Source organism: Triturus cristatus, chromosome 7, assembly GCF_964204655.1.
Source record: "Triturus cristatus chromosome 7, aTriCri1.1, whole genome shotgun sequence".
NCBI lineage: Eukaryota > Metazoa > Chordata > Amphibia > Caudata > Salamandridae > Triturus > Triturus cristatus.
In genome coordinates, this window is record NC_140590.1 from 153,471,928 (window position 1) to 153,494,358 (window position 22,431).

The following is a 22,431-nucleotide window of genomic DNA, read 5'->3' on the forward strand; positions in this document are numbered from 1 at the left end:
GAGCTTAGCAGCACTGGAACATGGCTATGAGGCCCATTGATCCTCTCTCGGGGCGCGCAGCTAACAATAGTGCAGCATGTGCAGTGGCACCAGGGCTCAAGTCTGTTAGGGACCCAATGCACCCAAATGATGGCTGCGTTTTACTGTCTGGCTTCATTTTCTTGCATCAGGTCCATGGTAACATTACTATGGCACTAGATCCTACTCCCATGATCGGCACAGGAGAAGGCACCCACCTATGAGCTTAGCAGCACTGGAACATGGCTATGAGGCCCATGGATCCTCTCTCCGGGGTTGTAGCTAACAATAGTGCATCAGGTGCACTGGCCCCAGGGCTCAAGTCTGTTAGGGACCCAATGGACCCAAATTATGACTGTGTTTTACTGTCTGGCATCATTTTCTTGCATCAGGATCCATGGTAACATTACTATGTCACTGGTTTCTTCTCCCATGCACTGCACCAGCCATGATCCGGAGCTGCTGTGCAGCTCACACAAGGCCCACCCTCCCCTAGGCCTCACTGTCATCATCCAATGCTGAGAGGCCCAGGGAGAGAGTCTGCTGTACTGGGATTTGTAGCACAGATTCATGAATTCCATGCTCACGGCAAGAGGCAACATCTGAAGGCATACCTATCAATAGTGTAGGAAGTACAATAGTACCATGGTCTTGTGGGGTTATGTGTCCAATGCACTCGGAATAATGGCTGCATTTTACTGTCCAGTCAGAGGGTAGTGGGGAGTCACAATTTACCTTGCTTGCACCACGTCTGGCCTGCCCTCCTACACCTTGCAGCCACAATTCTGTTCTGTGAGGTCCAAGCATGATTCTCTCCCTTGGACCTTATGACCATGGTCCAGTGCTCTAACGCCTTCCAAAGTAGGGAGGCAGGGTGCAGGATTGTTCTTCATTTTAAATATTTGTCCTGCACCCAGCAACCAGCTCCTGATGGTGCCAAATGTCCAACTTGTTTGGGTTGCCAAGGGACTGATGTAAGAAAACATGCTAATCAAATGGGGGTCAAACAAATAGTTTAGCTGGCAAGGCTGAAGCAGCTCATCCCAGTAGGATGTCACAACACTGTCTCTGGGAACAATCACTGCGCAGTGGCCAGCATTTGCTAGAAAGAGAACTGGGAGGCAAAACGTGTACAACAGCACTAGTACAATACATTCTATGTAGTAGAACTTTAAAATATATATACTTATTTTATTAGTCTTAGTACTTATGTTTTTTTTGTTTTATTGATATCTGCACCAAGAAAGTTGCTTCTTGCAAAGCAGTTCAACAGTAGTCAATTGAAGGCACTTCCTGTGATGTCCTTTCATGTGATTTCATGCTGTATGCAAATTAGAGGGGCCCCACACATTCCCTCTCTGCCTGGGGCCCCAAAAATCGAAGGACCGGCCCTGCTACCGACTCTGTCCTGTTCATGTGACCCAGGAGTTTTCCTTGGGTCATCTGACAGTAACACCTCTACCAGGCGTTGTGTTGGCAGTCCTCCCTGTCTTCAGCTTCCTAGAGGCACACAGTGCTTTCAGTTCATAGAACTAAAGTTCACTGGGCCCGATTCACAGAACTAACTTAAGACAAAATCCTAAACTTACTACCATTTTGGTATTCACAGAAGACACTTACTCATTTTGGTATTCACAGAAGGCACGTACTCATTTCGGTATTCACAGAAGTTAGGAGTCCTAACTTTAGGACTCCAAAATGCCTTCTGTGAATACCGAAAGTCTTAAATTAAGGATTTTTCTCAGTTTAGGAGTAGTAAAGTTAGGAGTCCTAACTTTAGGACTCCTAAATGCCATCTGTGAAAACCGAAAGCCTTAAAATTAGGATTTTTCTCAGTTTAGGAGTCCTAAAGTTAGGACTCCTAACTTTACTACTACTATACTGAGAAAAATCCTAATTTTAAGGCTTTCGGTATTCATAGACGGCATTTAGGAATCCTAAAGTTAGGAGTCATAACTTTACTATTACTAAATTGAGAAAAATGCAAATTTTAAGACTTTCGGTATTCATAGAAGGCATTTAGGAGTCCTAAAGTTAGGACTCCTAACTTCTGTGAATATCGAAATGAGTAAGTGCCTTCTGTGAATACCAAAATGAGTAAGTGCCTTCTGTGAATACCAAAATGGTAGTAAGTTTAGGATTTTGTCTTAAGTTAGTTCTGTGAATCTTGCCCACTGTATCTAAAAGGCAGAGGGCCACTGGCATTTCCTTTAGTAGACATACTAAGTGTGGTGTGGTGTTGCACCTACCCAACCTAGTGGGAACTAAACCCTCTTAAGTTGGAGAAAGGGTGTACTTGACTTACCCAACACCAAGTTCAGTAGAACTTACTTATTCTAAGCTTGTATTATATGTGCCTAGAGCTAGTGGTTTTTCAGTTGTTCAATACAAAGATTTACCTGGTAAAACAATGCAGGCTTGAATCCCAACCGCTGCACATCACTGCGAGAAGCTGGCCTGGTATATGATGTCCAGTAATTAAATTGGGCACCTTGCACCAGTCCAGACAATTCTTATGGTGATTTAAGAGGTCTCAGACAACCTTAGAAAGCTATCCAAGTGGTAGCTGTGGAGAGCAGCCTTCAGGCTTAGTCTTGAAGGAGTGTAAAACAGCTTATTTCCCAGAATGCAATCTGATAGTATAGATTAAATGAAAAGAGAACCACACAGAAGCTATAAAAATATGTATTTATTATATAACACTATCTAAGTATGTTACAGTATGTTACAGAATCTCCTACACGGAGATAGACATAAAGCACACAATAATTCAGCAAAGAAATAACAGTAAATAGCACTAATACACAGTGGGCTCGGGGGGGGACCAAACCATATACTAAGTAAGTGGTACAAGAACCATGACTCAAGTCAAGGGACGTAGAATTGCTGGGACCCGTGGTGTCGTAGAGTGGCATCAAACTCAATGGCTAATTATGATGATGAACTACTGCTGGAAGGCTTGAAAGTGTCAGTTGGAATACAAATGTGGATTCTTGTCGAGGAGTACCTGAAAGCAGAGGGGACAGAGTCTGGGTCAGTTGAGGGTGACCAGGAGCTTAGTAGACGGTTGCCCACCAATGTCAGGGGCTTTAGGTTAGTTGATAGGGGTCTTGACTCTGCAGCTGCAGGGACCAGGCGATGTTGAGGATGACCAGGAGCCGGGTGCAAGCTGTCCCATGAAGGAAGTCGAGTGCTGAGGGCTCAGTGTCTGGCGGGTCCACCAACAAGCCTTGGAAAAGGCAACCCATGCAGAAGGGTCAAGGAAGTGAACGATTCGGACCAGCAAGGTCCAGGAAACTAACCACACAAAGGGGAGTCAGGGCAGGCCCCAAGCAATTAGGGGAGCCCAAGGAAAGCAAAGTTGACCCTCAATTGAACCCACAGGCCGAAGGCACACTAGTTGCGAGAGGACCTCGAGCAGCTTTACAAAACAGCAGGCCACGGAGCACTTGGTGCGAGGTGGTTGAAGATTTATGTAGGAGAAGTTGCCAGAGGTAGGAGCTACTCAGTGACCAATGCACTTGTTGCAGAATTGCCAACAAGCACTTGCACTTGCAAAAGTATGTAGTGCACAGGAATTTGGTAATTGCAGCCCACACAAAGGGATTCTGACCTCAAACTTGGTGAGAGGGCAGATCTGGCTTCTAGGGATGTAGAAACCTACCTCCTGTGTTGCTGGACCCTCCGGAGTCCGTAGGAGCTTGGGATCAGCAGACCAGTTAGCAGTGTTGCAGTGCCTGCGAATGCAGGGAGTGACTCCTTCACTCCAAGGGTGATTATCTTCAGATGTCTTGGGTGCTCCACAGGTCCTACACGGTTTCTGTGTGGTGCACAGCCGATGCAGCAGACTGAGAGGGAGACGAAGTCAGGCCCAAATGAAGTCCAGAGTGCCCTGACGGTCGAAGTGCGGTGGTTTCAGTTCTGAATCTTGTCCATGACGAATCTAGTGTCCTACAGTCAGGTAAACCCTTAAGTGCCCACAGGAGAGGGTTGGAAAGATTCAGGGGACCATACCAGGGGAGGTTCTGAAAAGGGGGGAGGTTATTTCCATGTCTTTTTTCCAGTTTTGTGCAGGAGCCAACGGCTCCCAGGACTGGTTTGAACTGGACTATGCACAGGGACACTGAATGTGCCCCTCATGCAGACTTTCAGTCACTGGCAAGCACACCCACCCAGCCCTAATACACTAAATCCTGTCTGGGAGGTGGTCACACCTCCCTGTGAAAGGATGCCTATTGTCCTGCCTTCTCCCGCTCGAGCTTGGCTCAGAAGCAGGAGGGCAGAAATGTGTCCCTGGTCGGCAGCAACCATTTTGTGCTGTCCGAGACTAGAAGGCTGGTACCGGGAACACCAGAAGCCCCACGAAGGATGTTATGTTATGTTATGTTATGTTAAAAGCACTTTTATAGCGCACAGCTGCCCCAGCCAAGGGGCGTCCCGGCGCTTAAAGAAAGGTCCCAATACAACAAAGCTGTACTGGGGCAAAACGCGCAGATCAAAATACTAAAGTGAGGGAGGAAACAAATGCATTTTGATAGCCCTCCTAATCTTCAGAAGCTCATCCATTTCACGCATGTGGGGCGGAAGAGAGTTCCACAACTTTGCAGCCAAAACCCGGAAAGACCGGACTCCGGCCCTTCATAGCCTAAACCGCGGGACCACCACCAGGTTTTGACCTAGAGATCTAAGAGAACGTGAGGGCACGTAGGGCACCAAATGATTGGCAAGAATCTGGGGAGAGGCCCGCTTGAGGATCTTGAAAGAAAGACACAGGGTCTTAAAATGGATCCTCTGTGCCATAGGCAGCCAGTGCAAAGCACGGATGGTACTTTCCACAGAACAGAACCTCGGTAAGCCTACCAGGGCTCTTGCTGCGGCATTCTGGACACATTGCATCCGGGCAATTTCAGCCTGGTTGGCCTCCAGCAGGAGCGAACTGGCATAATCAAGCCGCGATAGTATGGATGCCTGTATGACCAGCTGCCTGGTAGAAGCATCAAAGAACCTCAAGATGGGTCGCAGCCCTCGAAGAATGCCAAAACAGGTAGCCGCCACTTTTTTTGTGTGGACACTGAAACTCAAGGCAGAATCTAACCACACCCCCAGGTTCTTTACCTCTGAAACTGGAACAGGAGTTACACCCAGTTCCGGAGGCCACCACATATCACCCCAAAGATCCGTCCGCTTACCCACAATCATGACCTCGTTTTTTTTTGCATTTAATTGAAGGCAGTTGGCATTCATCCAGCTAGCCACCGCCAAGAGACCATCCCGGAATCTGGGGGCGTCGAGGTCAGGGTCCCCACTCAGGGCAACCGCCAGCTGCGTGTCGTCAGCATAAGAGACCATAGTCAAGCCCCAATGTTTGACGACAGCCGCTAGCGGTCTCACATAGAGGTTGAATAAAGTGGGACTCAGCGACGAGCCCTGAGGCACACCCATCTCCAGCGAATAGAATTTGGACTCAAAAGGCAGAGTAGCGACCTTAAAGGTCCGATCAGTAAGAAAAGAGCAGAACCAGTCGAGAGCAATGCCCATAACACCTGCCTCCCTGAGACGTTGGAGTAAAATCCTATGCGAGACCGTGTCAAACGCGGCACTGAGATCAAGTAATATCAGTGCCGCAGTCTGACCAGAGTCAAGCACAGAGCGGAGATCTTCCGTCATAAATAGCAAGGCAGTCTCGGTGCTGTGACCAGCACGGAAGCCATTCTGGGAGGGATCCAGAATACTTGCCCTTACAAGATGTTCGGTCAACACCTCGTTGACGTGAGACTCAACAGCTTACGCGGCCCAAGGGAGGAGAGAAATCGGGCGATAGCTCTCGAGTTTTAGGGGGTCCAGTGTGGGCTTTTTCAGGATGGGTGTTACAACAGCCTGTTTCCATTTAATTGGAACAACACCTGCGGCAAGAGAAAGATTTATAAGATGACTCAATGGAGGAAGGCAGATAGTAGCAGAGTCTCTAAACTGAGCTGGCCTCATGGGATCCGCTAGCGAGCCAGATTTTATCTTATGGGCTAGTTTTAAAAATATCTCCATCAATAAACTGGGGAATGATGCTAAGGCCTCACCTATAGTTGGTGTGGGGCTGTTGGGCTCAACTACCGGCTCAGTGATGGAAAAGGCACGGTAGATAACTTGAACCTTTTCAAGGAAGAAAGAGGCCAGGTCTTCACAGTGGACCACAGAACAAATTTCCGCCGCGGGAGCTCTTTTGACCATCAGATCCTTAAGGACCTTAAAAATTAGCTTGGACGGATTGAGACTTGTTCTGAATTCCTGTGAATAATAGGCAGCACGGGCTCTACACACAGCTCTATGATATTTTTTGACTTTAGAAAGATACAGAGATTTTTTCCCCGCCTCATAGGATTTCCGCCAGTCCCTTTCTGCCTGTTTGCAGGCTTTTTTTAACAGCACCAGGGAACTGTCGTACCATGGGCTGGGTTCTCTGGGACGACATTTCGTCCAGGCCGCAGGGATCAATACATCCAAGGCCTGAGAAACCCAATCACAGAAAAGGTCATACCCAGAATCAACATTGAGATAAGAGCCTAGCGGGTTCACTTCCAGCAGATGGTAGAAATCCTCCAGTTTGAGTTTATTCCAATGGCGTTTATACACTACTCTATCCAGGGGCTTAAATGGATGTTCATTGATCAGAAGAGAGATTTTAACTAAAAAATGGTCAGACCAGGCAACAGGGCTAGGCATAGCCACCTTAGCCCCTGTCAGATTTGTAAACAAAGGGTCAAGTATGTGGCCCCCCATATGAGTGGGGGAGGTAACCAACTGAGTGAGCTGAAGAGCCTCCAGATCCGCCAAAGTGCTACTAATGGCAGAGATATGAGGGCAATCAAAATGAAGATTAAGGTCTGCAAGGATGATGAAGTTAGCGCAGCCCAATGCCAGCGAGCTGACACATTCCGGGAGAGCCTTTCGAAAAGCAGTGTCGCATCCAGGAGGACGATAAATAAGAAGCCCAGATAAAGTAAAATTATGACTGATAGAGATCTTGAAGAACGCACTTTCGCATCCTACCAGATTCACTACCCTCCAATCACAAGGGTAGCAAGACTTGACAACCATAGCAATGCCACCACCCCTAGATGCCCGATTGTGAGTAAAGATGGAGTAATCTGAGGGGATAGCAAGATTCTCAACTTCCGTGTCTACTTCCTGAAGCCAAGTTTCCGTCATGAAGAACACGTCAGGTGTCTCCTCCCTTAAAAGATCAAATAGTTCTGAATGGTGCTTCGAAAGGGACCTGATGTTGAGATTCCAGATAGTAATATCTCGAGAGGCAGATGGTCTACTACAAGAGGGCTTAAGCGGAGATGACTCCGTCAAGGCAGAAATTGAAGAGGGGGCATTAAGCGACCAATTGCCACAGGCACACTTATACTGACCACAAAGGGGGCTAACAGGCTCATAAGCACAGCGAGGGACCGCCTGTCCGAGATACAACAACTCATCCCTGGAATATCCCCTCACCGCAGACATCACCTCAATAGATAGGGAATACCTACGAGCAGCGTATCCCCACGCCTCGCGCCTCCTTAGCGCTGACGGGCGCAGACGGGCAGGACTCTGGCACGACTCTGGCATGAAAAAGGCGCGCCCGCTGCGCGTTACCGCTGCGCGCTTGAGGACTGGTTTAAGTAGAGCGGCCGCGTGTGTACAACACCACTAGACCGCTCAAAATGGCGCCCCAAAAACGTCACCACCACCACTCCAAGATGGCGGCCGATTCCCCCCAGTATCGTAACCCACCAGGACCGGACCCCCTAAAGTAGCGGTGAATTGACGATTATTGTGCAGGTAGGAGGGAAAACGCCCAGTTTTAAAAACAGGGGAGTACAAACTAACTGGTAACAGAGATACAAAATGGGTAATTTAAAAGCAAACGCTGCGCACCTTCACCACAGCACTTAAGTGCGCGAGTCCATAGACGCTCTGAAGAGCTAGGGTACCTTATCCAGCTTCTGAGGGATGGAATTATACCTCCCACACCAATTACTGGTGTGGAGATATGATTCCAACTTGTTTGACACCAAATACTATAGGGTTTGTTGCTGTCGTTTTAGAGTTGGTCATCACTCTGTCTCATAATGCACCTCTATACTATTATATGGCTGCTTCACTGACAACCCGGGAAAATGGACTGCGTAGGATGCAGGGGTGTCCTACTCTTGCAGGGGCACCCTCTCACTCAGAACCAAGCCCCTGCCTTCAGGATTGTAAAGGCCTGCCATACGGGTGACTTATAGGTTCTACGTGCAGTGACCCTTAGATATAGTAAACCTATATCTTAAGTAAGTGGTGCATACACCAACTTACACAGGCTTCTCATGGGTGGCATAATACATGCTTCAGCCAATGGGAGGCCTATGGGGTACCTAAGCCCTGGTTTCATGGGTACCATATACTGGAGACTGACAAGGGTATCCCAGTATCCAATCTGGAGTGTATCTAAGTAGACAACATAACAGTTTAGGGAGAAAGAAATTAGACTGGGGTCCTGATTAGCAGGATCCCAATCAGACTAGTCAAAAAAAGCATCACATCAAGCACAAAGTGGGGGTAACCATAAGAAGCCATATCCTACTTTCCTACAATGTGTGTTGGCGTGGCATCCTTGGCATGGTTTCCTCTGACTCTTTGCCGTCTGATCTCCTGTTTTGCTGACTTTATTTTTGCTGGCTTTAGGATTCTGTGCACTGTACCATTGCTTACCAGTGCTAAAGTGCATTCGCTCCATACTATAAAATTGGTAACATTGGATTATACACGATTGGCATATTTGGTTTATATGTTCCTAGTAGAGTGTGCTGCATGTGCCCCGGGTCTGTAAATTAAATGCTACTAGTAGGCCTGCAGCACTGATTGTGCCACTCACTGCATAGTCATTTAAGCATGGCTCAGGCCTGCCATTGCAGAGCCTGTGTGTGCAGTTTTAAACTCCCATTTTGACATGGAAAGTTAATCTACTTGCCAGGCCCAAACCTTCCCTTTTGTTATATATATAAGTCAATCCTAAGGTAGGTCCTAGTTAGCCCTATGGGTAGGGTACAATGTATTTAAAAGGTAGGACATGTACTTTTGAGTCTTACATGTCCTGGTAGTGAAATACCCTTAAATTCGTGTTTCACCAATGTAAGGCCTGCCTCTCCCTATAGGTTAACATGGGGATTGCCTTGTAATGTTTTATAAGGATAGTTTCCCAAATGGGATAGGATAGGAAAATTGAGTTTGGTGTCTTTGGACTCACAATTTAAAATCACAACTGATGATTAAGTCGGATTTTAAATTGTAAGTCTGGAAATGCCACTTTTAGAAAGTTGGCGTTTTTTTTCTTTAACCATTCTGTGCTTCTGCCTGTCTCAGGATACACGTTTGGGTTGGGTGACAGCTGGGCTTCGTGCATTCCCTCTAGACAGTTACAAAAAGGGAGAAGGGGTGTGACATTTGCATCCTGATGGCCCATCACCAGGCTGATGCTCCTTCCTGAGGTAGATTTAGAGGAAGGCACTGACACTTGCACCTTCACTGGGCTGTGCCTGTCCTCACACAAAGAGCTGCATAACCCTCTGTAGTGAATCTGGAGCCAGGGCAGGAAATACAGGGACCTTGTGGTCTTCAACGGCTTCTTTGATGTCTCAACCACTTCAAAGGCAAATTTGGAAAGTACTGGACCCGTGACACCACCATATCAGAACTTTGCTGGAACCATGGAAACTCTGCAAGGAAGAAGAGCTGCTGTGCTGTAGGAGAGACTGCCACTTTGCTGCTTGCATTACTGTGTTGGCCTGCTGCCTGCTGCTTGCTGTGCTACAGTAGGGATTGATACTTTGCAACTTGCTCTACTGTGTTAGCCTGCTTTTTCTTGCCTGTGAATAAGAGGAACTGTACATGCTCTCTACATCCTTCAACCCAAGAGTCTCAAAGTGTTTGTTGGCTTGATTCCTTTGTTCTGAAGTCTCAGGGGCACAAAAGACTTCTTGCGACTCTACTGGTATTGCTGGACTCTGCAGTCTGTGAGTCTTACCCTTGCCTGAGGGCCCCCTTACAGTCCTGGTTCTCAGAAGTGGGTCCTGCAGCTGTTTGTTTTGCAGAAACTGGTGCATCGACCCGACTGCAAGAGAAAAATCACTGCATCATTCCTCGATTTCCACTCACGTCGGTGATGATGGGGCTTCTGCTGCAGGGCTCGATGATGGCGCTGCGCGATTCTTCAACACTGGGTACGAGGCTCCTTTTCAGATGCAATGACCCGACTGCGGTAAAATTCTCATGCATGGTGTGCTGGACATCGACGCTTTGCTCCATACAAGATACATTTTCAGTGGACGCTGTGTGGGTTCTGTAGCCAACCTGCCCTCCATTGCGGTCGGCCTTAACTTTGGATTTGCACCGGTCCTCAGCGACCCTAACTAACTTTTGACTTCTAATGACGTCTAACACTCATATTTAGGGCCAGATGTATGACCATATTTTGCGGTTGCAAATGGGAAATCGGCCTGTCCGTGACTGTAAAATTGGTCTGCTCCATGTACAAACCCTATTTTGTGAGTCAGTAACCTTTTACTGACTCGCAAAATACAGTTTGCGACTTGCTATTAGGAAGGGGCATGCCAAGGGCATCCCTTCCTAATACCGACTCGTACTGCAACGTCCAAATGTTTTGCGAACGCAATTGCAGTCGCAAAACACTTGCAGTTTACCATCTACTCCAAGTAGGTGGTAAGCCATTCACAAACAGAAAGGGGTCCCAGAGGGACCCCTCCCCTTTGTGAGTGTGTGCGAAAATATTTTTTAAGAGCAGACAGTGGTCCACAGACCACTGCCTACTCTTAAAAAATGAAACAGAAACGTTTCATTTTTTTTTAAAAAACGCTACCTGTTTTCTTTTAAGGAAAATGAGCAGCATTTTTTTAAAAACTGCTTTTTTTAAAAAATGCATTCACAGACATGGTGGTTTGCACCAGCACACCATCCCTGGGAGTGCTATCCATTCCTAATGGGGTCACAAACGATGTTCCCTCTAATTTCTTTTCTCTGTGCGCTCCAGCCACGGCAATGTGCGCCAAGAACCAGACCGCGTGTGTGGGTGCAGCGACAGTGGTTCTGCCTCGGGGTTCCCGCTTTATTGCGCAGATAACTGACTTAGGTACTGGAACGGAGGAGGCCTGTTTGATGGGGCAGGGAGAGCCTGACTGGGAACCCAAAGTAGCCCTGGCAATTTTGCCGCATCAGCTCCCACCGTCCAGTAACAAAACTGGCCCCACTGCTCCAAAACTGACCGCCACCCTTCCAGCCTCCCAGGCAAATGCCTGATGCCTGCTAACGCCAGTCCAGCCAGGGGGATGGCCTTCGTATTGGTGACTGGAGTACAATGGTACAATGGTTGTGTCATGTTCGAAATGAGAGCATCTGCAACCACGACAAAGCTACGCTAATATATATTAGGAAACCAGGGCAACCGGCCTCATTCCACAGTGCCAGTGAACCTCTTCTTTCCTAACTAACAACACTGCGGCAGCTCAGGGACATCTTAAGGACTTTGAGCGACCTAGGCCAAAAGTATTTTGGGGACTACTGTGCCGATCAGCTTTGAATTTATGATCCAGTGTCAGCTTTCTCGTGTCCCTTTGTCCAGATCACAAACAGTGCACAGACACACTGGTTCAAATTCCAAATGTGTTTATAGTTAATATTCAGGGATAGTGATGTATTTTTCCAATATTCTAACACACTAATACTACTGCAAATAATCACTGTGACATCCTCCCATTTTTCATATCTGAGATCCTGTTTGGATCTAAAATATAAACAATTAATAGCTGTTGCATGAAACAAAAACACATTTGCTCTAAAATGTCTGTAATACAATCTCATACATTACCCAGATTAAAAATAAATGAAAGGAAAACGCTATTTGCAATATTCTGTTTAAGAATTATTCAAGGTCATCAGGGCAAGACTCTGCAGAACAGAGCTGGCTCTACCAAGGCGGGGGTTACTCCACCCTTTAAAACTGATAATCATGAGTTTACTTATCAGCTCTGAAGATGATTCCTGGATACGCAGGGGGGGAATGTACATAGATGTGCACCATGTGTGCTTTCAGAGTCACTAATATATGTTAGTGATTCTGAAAGCATACGTGGTGCTTTTAGGCTTGCTCAGGGCTTTAAGTGGGATGAAAAAACTGAGGGGGTCTTTCAAAGGGGCGTGCCTGATGTAATTAAGGGCCTGGCTTAAAAGCACAAAAGCTAAAAATCTGTGCTTAGCATAGTGTGCCGCCCGACCGTTATTGTGCTGCCTCTGTCATTGCATCCAGATATATAATAGAACAAGTAACATTATACCTACAACAAGCCAGGACTATTGGCTTTGTCAATGGTTGTTAGTTGCATAAGATTATTAAGAAACAACTACGGCTTTGTTGAATATAATATCGAAGATGCCTCAGTTCTGAAATGATGAGACTGTGAAAAAACTATAAAAAGTCCTCTGAAGTTACACCAAAGGCTTTGAGCAGTTGCACTGCTTCAGAGTTGAGGTTTTTTTTTACCCTGAGGGTGAGGGCAAAAATGAAGAGCCTGATAGGGACCTGTCTCAGCATCGGCTTTTAAAAACTCAGCATCGGCAGAGCCCAGCCCACTTGCTGCATGCTTTTTGTTAATAGAGCGTTTTCTGCGGGCAGATTGTGTACATTTTTGAAAGTATACATGCTAATTGCAGCAATTAACATGAATACTTTAAATAATGCACACAGTCTGCCCGCAGCCATGCTCTATTAACAAAAGGCATGCAGCAAGTCCAGAAGCAGGACGTGTGCTTTCAGAATCACTAACGTATTTTAGTGATTGTAAAAGCGCACATTGATGTCAGGATATGTAGCAGAGGTGTTGTGTAGCTAATATTACTAGTGAAGCTTAGGCCAGGTAAATATAGATGTAGGGCTCTGCCCCAAAAGTTCAAGAAAAGCTGAGATACATATGCAGGTGCTTGTGGTGAAATGGCGGCAGCTGCGCCAATATTGCAACAGATTAGAGCAAGATCTAATGATGGGGCCCGTTCAGCAACAGTTTGGCAGATAGTATAAAAGCTGAAGCAGGCACTACTTGAACAAACATGGATTTTTCTTAATATTTGTTATCCTTGTCTGCATCATAGGTATGATGTTTGATTTAAAAAAAAAAAAAAAAAAAAACCTAAGTAAGAAAGAGCTCATGCACTTTCAACTTCTGACAGGCACCTGAAAGTTTGACTACCTCACCTCAGCCCTTACGTGCCTTAGCCGGCATCATTTGAAAGTCAAAATCAAATCCCAAAGCTCAGCACACAGTATAGTGTATGTCTCACACTCTTCCAAGGATCCCTGAAGCCAGCCGTCGCTAATTCTGGAAATTGTGTTTTTCAGGCTCTGTGGAAACAGTTCAGAAATCCATGCCTTCCGATCCTTGCACTCGCACCGCGCACTTGACATTCTGAAAACACCTAAATAAATTACTCCTATGAATTTCTTGCTAAATAAATGTATTTGCGTTATCTTGCTATTAAGTATCACTGCCTTTCTATCCCCTTGATGAATCCGCTCCTCTGCCTGCTCCCCTGTCCTTATTTACATTTACTGAGTTTGTTGATGCATTTTTTTTGTTCTCTTTTCTTTTGATACCTATCTCTTCTTTTTCACCATTCAAGTCCAAAAGCACGACGGGTGCTTTAGACGTTGTTTTTTTGTGCTTGCTGCATTCATTTCCTTAATAAAGCACTGCTGCGATCTGATTGTGGGCATTTAAGAAAGCATTCTTGTTAATTGCAGCACCATCATGCGCTGCAATTAACATAAATATTTTCACAATGGTCCACATTCAGGCCGCATCCGTGCGACATTAAGAAAAGACATGCATCCAGTTCAAAAGAACGACGTGTAAAACACACGTCGTGCTTTTGGACTTGCTTTTCTTCTCTTAAAGGAGCGAGGCTGTGGGCTGATTGTGGGCCATTGTGAAAATATGTATGTTAATTGCAGCGCATGATGGTGCTGCATTTAACAAATATTTTCACAAAAGACTACAAACAGCCCCCAGCTGCGCTTCATTAAGAAGGAAATGCAGCGAGTGCAAGAGCCGGCATAACCAGGAAATTACCACTTTTCGCGCCGCTCGCATTTTAAATGCGGCGGCGCGAATTCTCTCCCGGGATCTACTGTGGTTGCGCGCTCCAAACACTGCACTGCGCGCTCGTAGGAACAGACGTGAGCGCGCGCGCAGGCGCACACCTTCCTGGGAAAACTGGTCACAAATAGCACCTGCCTCAGGAATATTAATGAGCCAGGCAATTTGCGACCCCATTAGGAATCGCTAACAGTGTCTGAGAATTTTGCAAGTCCCAAATTGCGAGTCACAAAGCGACACAATTTGCGAGTCACAAATTGTAAGGGTCTTACATCTGGCCCTCAATATTTAAAAAATCATATCTCAAATTCTACTTATTGGATTGTTGTCATTTTGGTCTTGTTTTAGTCAGATAAATACTCTCTATTTTTCTAAACTGGTGTGGAGTCTGTTTTTGGTGTTTTCACTGTGTTACTGTAATTAAATTGTGCACAAAAACTTTACACATTGCCTCTATGTTAAGCCTGACTGCTCTGTGCCAAGCTACTAGAGGGTGAGCACAGGCTAATTTAAGTTGTGTATCTGACTTACACTGACTAGGATTGTGGCTGCTGCTTGGACAGGGTGTATACTCTGCCAACCAGAAACATCAAATTCTAAGAGAGGAATACACTTTAAAATAATAAATTGCATTTGTTTTCACTCAAAGGATGGGGCCTCATAGCACTATCAACAGAGAAGCATATGCATTGATCATATTATCAAACAGAGCTGTCATAACATAAAAAACACATTCCCCATTGATTACTTTGACACATTTCCAATACTTTTTTATGCACTTTGCCCTCTGGATGAACTGCAAAATAATTTGCGAGGCTGTCACTGAGGCACCATCTCCAGCAAAGTCTAGTACACATCAGCAGAAGACGTGTGTGTGTCTTGGAAGCTACAGCAGCCCGAATGGTAGCAGGGGGAGCCTGACGCTCTTTTAGTGCAATGGAAGTTGCTCATCTGACTCCATAGTAGGTAATGAGGGAAAACACTGATAGTGAGAAAGGAGCCATTCTAAAGAAAGGGAAAAACATTATGATTTTTTTTTGTGCTATTTCTCTTCTAAAGAAATTAGGTACTGCGCCCAAGACGGAAAAGCAAACTAAATAATCTTGTGAGTTACTACTTTGTGACTCCAGCTATGCATTTGATTTACAGGCCACTGGCTAGGGTGCCCTGTATTACATGACCCATGAAAAAGTAGAACAACAGGGGCAGGGAGTATTTTTCCTGATTTCTTGTACACCTGGAATGCTGCACTAGGCACAGGTTTCCAGGAGTAGTCCCGGGAAAGTCATGTGATTATCTATCCAGACTCCTTTTTCAACTGTAAAGCAGCAATAGGATCCCCTGTGAAAATGCCATTTTTTAGATCTCACATGATCCATTGCAGCGCAACGCGCTGCCATCGCTCTGCGAGGCATGCTGTATACACTATACCGGGGAAGCTTCATTTAAGCTTCACCCACCTTTTTGATTAGGTTACATCATAAATGCAGTGTTCTCATTGGTTTTCCCATTGTTAGTCCCTCCTCTTCACAGCCATGTTGTCATTTGTAGCCTTCCGAGGCTATCAGCCCCTGTACTGTAATGCAATTTTTTCCTTGTGTTCCCCCCGCCCCCTCCCGCAGTCTGTCACTTTTCACCCCCTTCACCCTCTCCTCCTCCTGTTAGTGTATTTTTCGAATCCTGCACTTTTGTTTAAAAATGCAATAGGGCTCGTGTAAATACGAGTCCTATTGCATTTATAAATGCTTTTTTTGCCTGGGATTGGCTGACTCAATTCGCACTCAATTTTGCCTGACCTGTCCAGTACACATGCGCAATACAAACCTTACCCGGAAGCAGAAGCGGGGCTGTAACGTCAATATCAGCAGTAACAGCATGATGGCTGTAATTCTAATGTGCGGTCTGCGTTGCGCTTAATGATTTATTTGTTGACAAGGATTTATTGTGGAAAAAGTTATAGTGGACTTTAGGCAAGTACATGTCTTAAAATTCCAGGTTTCGATAACCAACACACAAAACTGCAGTCACGTCCGCATGAGCAGTCTTTGTATTTTTATTTACTTCAACGAGTGTTCTGTACTTCGCCCAGACAAGAGTCCACTGTGACCGTTGTGGTCTGAAGGAAATGTTGGGTGCCACCAGGCCAAGTCAGTGACATAAAGCAGGCTGGATATGAAAACTGTCAGCTGTGTGTACTTTTAAGCCAAGATTTACACACAATATGCTGCCTATAAATGGCACAGCAGCTGTACATGTGAAGCCTAAAAGCTAGGCACTTCCAAAAAGTTATTTTATTAATGTCAAAATATGAACTTCTCAATATTGCTGTGCAAATATAATTACTCCACTGCAAACAAAAGAACTCAAGTAAAAACATTGTAATTTACAACACCAATAGTCTATGCGAGACCGATTGCATTGCAAATGCTTGTTTCCCTGGGGAAATATTGTTCCCCATGGAGAGAGCCCTTCACCCACAACCATTCAGTTTTCACACTTAAAGGGGATTTATGTCAACCCTGTGTTGGAGAAAATGCTCGGTCATTTCCACAATGGAAAAGAGATAGACTGAAGTTTGGGAATGCCCACAAATGTACATTTTTTAGAGTCCCAAATGTTTAAAGGAAACCATGCCGTGGAACGCTCACTTCCCACCTCTTGCTTGAAATGTACAGGTTTGGAGATCTCCGCACTCATAGTGTAAAGCTATGATGCTTAAATTGGAGTATACCTGCCAGGAATCCCTCCGTGGATTCCTGGCAGGACTAAAAAAGATAAATGTGGTTATAACTGTACATTTAGGGCTACATTTATCTTTGTGACTCGGGCCCATGGAGTCACTGATGAGGACCGGGAGGACATCTGCACATTGGGGTAGAAGTCTTCCTGCCAAGGGTGGGTGTTACACTGTCCTACTCCCTGCTGACGAGAGGCAACTACCTCGAAACACATGTCCAGGGATGGCTAAATGCAACACATACTGTTCTCTTTTCACATCGTGGCATAGGCGTACCCGCCGTCGCCACTTCATTTACCACAGTCCTTTGGGGCAACTTGCTGGTGTGATGAGCAGTGTGCGACCAATTTGTGTACAAATTATTACGGCTCCCTTGAGCTAACGGGCTGACGAGCCTTGGATCTGCACCTGCGCGCCAAGAGAGGTACTTGACCTGTTTTTAATTACATTTTGGCAGTCCACACGGCACCCCTTTACACTGTCCTACTCCCTGCTGACGAGAGGCAACTACCTCGAAACACGTGTCCAGGGATGGCTAAATGCAACACATACTGTTCTCTTTACACATCGTGGCATAGGCGTACCCACCGTCGCCACTTCATTTACCACAGTCCTTTGGGGCAACTTGCTGGTGTGACGAGCAGTGTGCGACCAATTTGTGTACAAATTATTACGGCTCCCTTGAGCTAACGGGCTGACGAGCCTTGGATCTGCACCTGCGCGCCATGAGAGGTACTTGACCTGTTTTTAATTACATTTTGGCAGTCCACACGGCACCCCTTTACACTGTCCTACTCCCTGCTGACGAGAGGCAACTACCTCGAAACACGTGTCCAGGGATGGCTAAATGCAACACATACTGTTCTCTTTACACATCGTGGCATAGGCGTACCCGCCGTCGCCACTTCATTTACCACAGTCCTTTGGGGCAACTTGCTGGTGTGACGAGCAGTGTGCGACCAATTTGTGTACAAATTATTACGGCTCCCTTGAGCTAACGGGCTGACGAGCCATGGATCTGCACCTGCGCGCCATGAGAGGTACTTGACCTGTTTTTAATTACATTTTGGCAGTCCACACGGCACCCCTTTACACTGTCCTACTCCCTGCTGACGAGAGGCAACTACCTCGAAACACGTGTCCAGGGATGGCTAAATGCAACACATACTGTTCTCTTTACACATCGTGGCATAGGCGTACCCACCGTCGCCACTTCATTTACCACAGTCCTTTGGGGCAACTTGCTGGTGTGACGAGCAGTGAGCGACCAATTTGTGTACAAAATATTACGGCTCCCTTGAGCTAACGGGCTGACGAGCCTTGGATCTGCACCTGCGCGCCATGAGAGGTACTTGACCTGTTTTTAATTACATTTTGGCAGTCCACACGGCACCCCTTTACACTGTCCTACTCCCTGCTGACGAGAGGCAACTACCTCGAAACACGTGTCCAGGGATGGCTAAATGCAATACATACTGTTCTCTTTACACATCGTGGCATAGGCGTACCCGCCGTCGCCACTTCATTTACCACAGTCCTTTGGGGCAACTTGCTGGTGTGACGAGCAGTGTGCGACCAATGTGTGTACAAATTATTACGGCTCCCTTGAGCTAACGGGCTGACGAGCCTTGGATCTGCACCTGCGCGCCATGAGAGGTACTTGACCTGTTTTTAATTACATTTTGGCAGTCCACACGGCACCCCTTTACACTGTCCTACTCCCTGCTGACGAGAGGCAACTACCTCGAAACACGTGTCCAGGGATGGCTAAATGCAACACATACTGTTCTCTTTACACATCGTGGCATAGGCGTACCCGCCGTCGCCACTTCATTTACCACAGTCCTTTGGAGCAACTTGCTGGTGTGACGAGCAGTGTGCGACCAATTTGTGTACAGTGTATTTTTCGAATCCTGCACTTTTGTTTAAAAATGCAATAGGGCTCGTGTAAATACGAGTCCTATTGCATTTATAAATGCTTTTTTTGCCTGGGATTGGCTGACTCAATTTGCACTCAATTTTGCCTGACCTGTCCAGTACACATGCGCAATACAAACCTTACCCGGAAGCAGAAGCGGGGCTGTAACGTCAATATCAGCAGTAGCAGCATGATGGCTGTAATTCTAATGTGCAGTCTGCGTTGCGCTTAATGATTTATTTGTTGACAAGGATTTATTGTGGAAAAAGTTATAGTGGACTTTAGGCAAGTACATGTCTTAAAATTCCAGGTTTCGATAACCAACACACAAAACTGCAGTCACGTCCGCAAGAGCAGTCTTTGTATTTTTATTTACTTCAACGAGTGTTCTGTACTTCGCCCAGACAAGAGTCCACTGTGACCGTTGTGGTCTGAAGGAGATGTTGGGTGCCACCAGGCCAAGTCAGTGACATAAAGCAGGCTGGATATGAAAACTGTCAGCTGTGTGTACTTTTAAGCCAAGATTTACACACAATATGCTGCCTATAAATGGCACAGCAGCTGTACATGTTAAGCCTAAAAGCTAGGCACTTCCAAAAAGTTATTTTATTAATGTCAAAATATGAACTTCTCAATATTGCTGTGCAAATATAATTACTCCACTGCAAACAAAAGAACTCAAGTAAAAACATTGTAATTTACAACACCAATAGTCTATGCGAGACCGATTGCATTGCAAATGCTTGTTTCCCTGGGGAAATATTGTTCCCCATGGAGAGAGCCCTTCACCCACAACCATTCAGTTTTCACACTTAAAGGGGATTTATGTCAACCCTGTGTTGGAGAAAATGCTCGGTCATTTCCACAATGGAAAAGAGATAGACTGAAGTTTGGGAATGCCCACAAATGTACATTTTTTAGAGTCCCAAATGTTTAAAGGAAACCATGCCGTGGAACGCTCACTTCCCACCTCTTGCTTGAAATGTACAGGTTTGGAGATCTCCGCACTCATAGTGTAAAGCTATGATGCTTAAATTGGAGTATACCTGCCAGGAATCCCTCCGTGGATTCCTGGCAGGAGTAAAAAAGATAAATGTGGTTATAACTGTACATTTACGGCTACATTTATCTTTGTGACTCGGGCCCATGGAGTCACTGATGAGGACCGGGAGGACATCTGCACATTGGGGTAGAAGTCTTCCTGCCAAGGGTGGGTGTTAGATGGCTTCCCTGCCATGTGTAACAAGGATGAAGGAGAAACCATGTGTGACATGGATGAAGGGGAAACCATGTGTGACAAGGATGAAGGGGAAACCATGTGTGACAAGGATGAAGGAGAAACCATGTGTAACAAGGATGAAGGAGAAACCATGTGTAACAAGGATGAAGGAGAAACCATGTGTGACAAGCATGAGGGAGAAAGAGCTTACCTTGACAGAGAAGACAAGGGCTGCGACTCCCAGGGGCAGGAAGCACCACAGCATGGTCAGGGTGGATAATCTCATATAGTCGGGCACATAGACAGGCACACAGGTTGTCACCATCGTGGTCTGTATCGTGGCGGGAAGGACAGTGATTACATTCGCATAAGGTGGAGGCTGACTGGATGCCATGGCTGGTGAACTGTGGCTGTAAGCTGGAGGATGCTGGCCAGTCTTAAAAGTTGCCTTTTCTTCCATCTCTTTTCTCTTTTTCTCAACCTAACTCTGTGTCGGCTGATCCCCCTGTAAGCCAGACTCTGCTTCGCTAGCTTCCTACCTAGACCAATGGCTTCGCTCCTCCTGGCCATCAACCTGAGGCAAATGTTAGCCATGAGCCTTCCCTGTACACCTTTATGTGCAACAAAACCGAAAGGAAGCCATCTCTATGGATATGGCGCTCTGTTGCCTCTGGTTTTGTAAACAACAAAACTAAGAGGAAGCCATCTCTGTGCATAATTAGCTCTGTTGCCCCGGGGGTCAGACTGTAATCCCTGGTCTGAAGAGCTGAAACTATTGTTCATTGCAAAGGGCAAACACTTGTTTGTACTATTCCTTTGCACGCTTTACAGATATCTTTCAACAATAGGGTGAGTGGAGTCATGATTTTTTTTACGGTTTTATAAAGTCCGGACTCGACTCAAAGGTATTGGAGTGTTTCATATGAGCATCAGTTACATTACACAAGGTCACATTCATGTTTTTTTATGCACGGGGAGATTGAGTGATTGGAAGTGGCTATTTACTCAGCCACTGGCCAAATAATACATAATCTCGGCTATTTACCCAGCGTCCGGCAAAATAGTGCATAATCTCTGCTGTTTAGCCTGCTGCAGGCTAAATGATAGCGATGATGTACTATTTGACCGCTTGCCGGATATATAATGTGAAGGGGGGATTTATTTAGCTGCCCATGAAGTAAAAAGGGACTCCAGGCTATGACAGGATGTCGGCCGTGACCACCTTGTGATGGCCGTGCAGCATATGGGAAGCATTTGAAAGTAAGTGCATATGAACGTACAATATTGTGTACAAAGATGAGTACATGACATAAAGTAAGATGTTTGCAGATGAAAAAACAGTAAAATCAATCTTGAATAAATACATTTGTTTTAAAACTAAAATTGGAAATGTATGAATCAAACTTCAGTATCATGATATCGCACACAGATATTTTGCACTGCAGTCTAGGAATATTTGCCTGCAAAAAATAATATATATATGGATTCAAAGCATGTTACATAAATGTATGATTCACGCATGAGAATATTTTGTTGTGTTTAATTCTCCTTTTGATGAATATTGAGGGATGGGCTCGTTTTCAGCTTCTTATGGAGAACTGGTGCTAGCACAGTCTTCCAGCAGCAGTTGACAAGCAGCAGCAAACAGGGAATGCAGAGAAATAGGTGACATCTGGGACACAGAGGGAGGGATACTTAAAGCAGTTAATTGGCGCTTGGCAGCACAGCGCTTTGAGACCCTTGCAGCAGCTAACTTGAGTGAGACAGAGAGAGTAATTGTGCGTCTGTGGAATGTAGACATGAAAGCAGGAGACATGTAAGTAATACATATGCATAATTCACAGGAGGATTTCACTCAGTTGCCTGCTGATAAGAACACCTTTTCATACCCTTCTCCCAGCAGAGTGGGTTTCAGGCATAGATGCTTATTGGACTGTTACATAGAGACTTTAGGGGCCAAGCAGAGATACGTGCAGCGTTTATTTAGTGTAGTACAAGATAAATAAGGAGGCCACACGCAGCCCATCCTCATGCATCAGACGCCCAACGAAGACTGAGCAACCGATGCAGGACAGCAGCGCGGGCCAAAAAACAGTAACTTAAAAGGAAACGCAGCAACCGGAACATGGTGCAACACCTTCCCTTTTTTAAAACAATAAAGTTAAATAATTTGGAGAAAAAAAAAATTAACATATATATAATAAAAATAAAAAAAGATGCATACCAATACAATATTTACATTTCTACATCTATTATTGCTTTCTGTAAGATGTATAGCAATTCTTAAATTTAGGAGACATACTAGTATTGCCTACAGTTCTGGAGTTATCATCAGGGATTCAAGTCATAC

At 45.6% G+C, this 22,431-nt stretch overlaps 1 long non-coding RNA gene across 1 annotated transcript in view; it reads right to left on the reverse strand.

Annotated features, from left to right (window-relative positions):
• Nucleotides 1-20,677, reverse strand: part of LOC146809082 (uncharacterized) — a 149,782-nt gene extending 129,105 nt beyond the window's left edge. Inside the window, exon 1 of the long non-coding RNA XR_014965525.1 lies at nucleotides 20,293-20,677. This is a non-coding gene — a long non-coding RNA (uncharacterized LOC146809082). The remainder of the gene's footprint in view (nucleotides 1-20,292) is intronic.
• Nucleotides 20,678-22,431: the final 1,754 nt, after the last annotated feature.